Source organism: Anguilla rostrata, chromosome 7, assembly GCF_018555375.3.
Source record: "Anguilla rostrata isolate EN2019 chromosome 7, ASM1855537v3, whole genome shotgun sequence".
NCBI lineage: Eukaryota > Metazoa > Chordata > Actinopteri > Anguilliformes > Anguillidae > Anguilla > Anguilla rostrata.
The window spans coordinates 29251971-29256781 of record NC_057939.1 but is presented as its reverse complement, the minus strand read 5'-3'; the positions used below and the strand labels follow the sequence as shown (position 1 = coordinate 29256781).

General features: G+C 42.0%; 1 long non-coding RNA gene across 1 annotated transcript; it reads right to left on the bottom strand.

Moving 5' to 3' along the window:
* Positions 1-3045: 3045 nt before the first annotated feature.
* On the bottom strand, positions 3046-3973 carry LOC135258602 (uncharacterized). Its single transcript, XR_010331032.1, has 2 exons — positions 3621-3973; positions 3046-3524 (listed from the first exon to the last, which is right to left on the bottom strand). It is a non-coding gene; the product is annotated as an uncharacterized LOC135258602 (long non-coding RNA).
* Positions 3974-4811: the final 838 nt, after the last annotated feature.

Here is a 4811-nt window from a genome sequence, read left to right as displayed (position 1 = left end):
CCCATAGGGTTAACTGTGGCAATTCCTTATGACAATGAATTATTTTCCACCACGTAAGTAATTCAGTTCATGTAAACCTAACATTGATACACACTCCTCTCTTGAGTGTCTAGCAGCCTAACTATCGAGATTCTAAGTAACTGGAGATAAAACTTTTTTTTGTACTCCACGTAGATCATAAACCCTTGAATATAAAAATCACTCATTGAAATCGGTTGAGAAATGTAAACGTTATAGCGCTTTTTATCCAGAAAAACCGCAGCTCCCCCGTTTACTTGTATTTGTTTACAGGCCATTCTTGCCTGGACCAATATGGCGGTGACGTTGACGTACGATTTAAAGGCCAATGCGGCGTCTATGTAGGCCTATATATGTCTATGGTACCACTGTTATAGTGGGACAGCTAAGTGCAAAATCATTCAGATGGTGCTACAAGCATAAATCCTTGCATGTGGTTCACCTTTAGGCTGCTTATTAAGAAATTAACGTTAGCCAAACGAAAATCCAATATGGTCGCCATTTTTCAAGATGGCCACAAAATTATGGCTACTGGATGCAAATCTAATCAAATATTAGATTCATATATCATATAATCAAAACAAACTGTCCAAAATTAATATTTGAGGGGTCAATTCCTATGTTTTTTGCCAATTTTTAAACATAATTTTAATAACCCCCTTAATTAGGAGCTGTCGCCTTAAAATTCATGCCATCTCAAAGAGTGCTCGTTGCTCAAAATATGTATTGGCCTTAGCTCCGCCTGCACCATCTCTTTGCTTCATTGATTTACATGAATGGATGCAGGTTTTTATTATTATTATTATTATTATTATTATTATTATTATTATGTTTAACATTCAACTTTCCTATGATTTGAAACACAGAGATTCTATTTTCGCAACATCTGGGTTTGTAGGATGGATTTATTCATCATTTTTGTCGTGGAAGTTAGGTTATGGTCAATGTTGTCCATGGCAGCTGTTGTGAATAACCCTTAAGACAGGAGGGCATACTACACCTTCTTCAACATACTTGGTGGTCACAGCATCCTTGTGCTGATATTTCTAGCACACTGTCATATGAAACATTTGTCATGCAACATTTCAATGAGATGTTTTTTTCTGGTCTTTGCAAAGACAGACAAACCAACATAAACAGGAAATGGTGTTTCTCGGGCTTTGAATGCCTGTGACATGCTGCTGCTTCTTTGATCCTAACATGACAGTTATACTGGAGTAATTGGGCCGTAGCAATAGCTGTTTTGGATGCACCAAATTGCAACTGTGATTTAATGTCTGCTCCGTGCTCAATCATGCAGATAAATTGGAGAAGTGTTGTAGGGACTGATTCAAGACATCCTGTTTGTAAACTTCCATCAAATTTGGACTTGTGACCAAGCATGCTCCTGTTTATGATCTTTGCAGCTTTAGCAAGAACTATCACTTCAGTGTAGTCAACAGTATTACCTAAAACAAAACTAATATCTTTATGAAAGGCAAGGAGTACATCTCGCTCCTTATGATGAGCCTCTAGTTCAGGCATTTCTGTCATTAATTTGTCTTTCAGCCTGGAAGAGTTGACATTTTGGCCCTTAAATACCAATTGCTCAAGTGGCTATTTATACAGTTTAGTCAACTGTGTGAGCTTTAATATTACTGGATCAGTACCCTCACCAACAGATTTTGTTTCATTTATATATGTGACTAGTTCAGAAAATGCTATAGCTTTGATTTTGTGGTGTTTCATTTTCATTTTCCTGAGCTTGTTTCCTGAAATGAGCCCTCTCTCTGTTGTACAAAGCCACCAGACAAGCAGGATGATATTTTAATTCCAGGGCCACAACATCTCCCCGACTGAGCTTTGCCAACAGTCTTCCATCACCCAGGTTTCAAGTTCACTCATTCAGTCTATCATTCAGTTTCAATGTCATGGCTTGTCTAAGCGATGAAACAGGTTCCTGTTTCTCGCAAAGACAGCATTCTGAAACCTTTGACTTAGTTCTCGGCACTTTTGTTTGTCGTTCTCCACTTGTTTCAGTTGTTGCTGTTCTTTTTCTCGCTACCTATCAAGGAAACTGTTTCAGCAGAGCCTGTTGTACAACAAACAACACTTCAGCCTTCACATGTGCATTCACCTATCAAAGAAACTGTCTCGGCAGAGCTTGTTGGACATCCTTCTGAACCAGTATGGGTGACTTCCAGGGGAAGAGTCATCCGTCTACCTAAAAGACTGAAAGACAACGTAATTAACACATAGCCAGCAAAATAATCTCCAGCAGCTATGAAGGTGATTGGGCAGTCTACGCCATAACCTAAGATTAGGGCAACATTGTTTCATTGATATATATTGTGTAAAAAGAATTTAATAAAATACAGTGGGTAGAAAATGAATACACCCCCCTTCAAAGTTTTTACATCTTGTTGTGTCGTGGTCTGTAAATTTCATGCATTCAAATGGGACTTGTTTTGCCCTGACCCAAAGTATACAACATACCATATGAATGCAGTGAAATAATTTTTATTTAAAAAAGAGAGCATTTAATGAACAAAACTGAAATTTCCTCATTTTTTAAGTATACACCCCCTTGAGTCAATACTTGGTGGAAGCACCTTTGGCAGCAACTATAGCTACCAGTTTTTTTGGGTAGTTCTGCACAAGGTTGGCATACCTTGATTTGGAGATCTTCCCCCACTCCTCTGTGCAGAACTGTTCGAGCTGGGAGAGGTTTGTTGGTCTTCGCTGATGGACTGCAACCTTCAAGTTATTCCACAGATTTTCAATTGGGTTGAAGCCAGGGCTTTGACTTGGCCACTCCAGAACATCCACCTTGTTCTTTGCAAACCACTCCATGGTAGCTTTGGCCTTGTGCTTTGGGTCATTGTCCTGCTTGTTACGTCTCTCAAGGTGTCTAGGGGTAGGAGGGAGTACGTAACATATATATTGAAATAAAGTGTCCGGGTGAAAAGGTGTTGTGCACGTTTAGTATAAATTACATTACATTACAGGCATTTAGCAGACGCTCTTATCCAGAGCGACTTACACAACTTTTAATTTTTTTTTACATAGCACTTTACATTGTATCCATTTATACAGCTGGATAGATACTGAAGCAATGCAGGTTAAGTACCTTTCTCAAGGGTACAACGGCAGTGTCCTTACCCGGGAATCGAACCTGCGACCTTTCGGTTACAAGCGCAGTTCCTTACCCACTGTGCCACACTCCGTCCGGCAGACAAAGTTGCATATTAATATTAGTTGTGATATTAAAGGTGTTATTATTATAAGAGTGCAAGTGAAGTGATATTTACATTTGTACAAGTTAACACAAAGCAAGACACAACTAGGTCACAAGGCCAAGGGACATGGATGTAGCCAAAGAAATGAAATAAACAAAACCAAACAGCGCTAGAACAAAAGATAATCTGACTAACTAAGCATAACAAAAGACTGTCTAGCTACTCTTACAAACAAAAATACACAGTTGGCAACCACCCCTTTTCTAATGTGTCTATACAAGTTTCCTCCTGCGTGTAGCACCGGTCTTACCTGCCCCAGGGCCTGAACCACACACAGACAACCACACGTACACAAGCAGGGGAAATGTTTACACGCACACACACAGGTCTCAAATCTCTACCGCACATACACAACCACACAGCGAAAAAGAACAGAGATCAATAACAGAGAGACGACGAGCAGCAGCAGCCACACAGCTTTTATCTTCCAGAGGAGGGATGTGATTGGTGGGACCAGGTTAACGATGATTGACAGCGGGGACAGCGAATGGAATGATGAATGGCTCTCCTGCAGCATTACAGAGGGGGGAAAAAACAACACACACGACGTGGAACGTAACACTGCTGGAATATGAATTTCTGACCCATTTTCAGTCTTTTTGCAGACCTCTTCAGGTTCTTCTCCAAAATCTCCCTGTATTTAGCTCCATCCATCCTCCCTTCAATCTTGACAAGTTCCCCAGTCCCTTCACAGTTGGGATGGTGTTGTTTTGGTGATGGGCAGTGTTGGGTTTTCGCCAAACATAACGTTTGGCATTTATGCCAAAAATGGAGCATCGCGTAGTTCTGGCAGGTCACGAGAGTCAAGCGCTCCGGCCGAATCAGCTGATGGCTCAGCTGAGTGATGTTCGCCTATCACAGTACATTCACTAACAGGGCGGTCTACTTAAACAGCCTCCCTCTACTCATTCGGCTGCTCCTCCTGCATGCAAGCGCTGCACGTTGCTTCGTAAATCGGCGCTTCTTCCTGCAATCCAGCTAGCCTACGGCACGTTGCCAGTCTAAACCAAGTCTACTTGCTACATGTTAGCTGCTAGTCTAAGCTCACAGCCTAGGCACTATGAAGAAGTCTCGCTATTCATTTGCATTGCTCCTTACCTCTAAGCTCTAGCTGCAGCAGGCAGGCGATCCATTTCGGGGCCAGCCACGCAAAGCGTTGTCTAAGCGGCTTATTCCAAATATGGAGGATACCGGTGCACTGTCCTCACTGCTAACTGGCCAGGGAGCTTCATTCAAGGAGCGCTGCTTTGCGGCGGCGCCGCCGCCCCTCCATGGAGGACGCCATGTTCAAGCCTGGAAGCTGCTGCCACGTCCATATCTGCTAGCTGCAGATTTTTGCCGGGTAATGTCATCAACCTTATTTAATTTCTGCTGAGCTCTGAGTCTAGCGTAAACGCATAATATACAGTGTTGCCAACTATTTCTATAGAAAGTAGCTATGGCCTCCTCTAAAAGTCGCTAAATTGACAACACCGAATATACACGTTCGATTGCGGGGACGTCTCACAGAGGGGC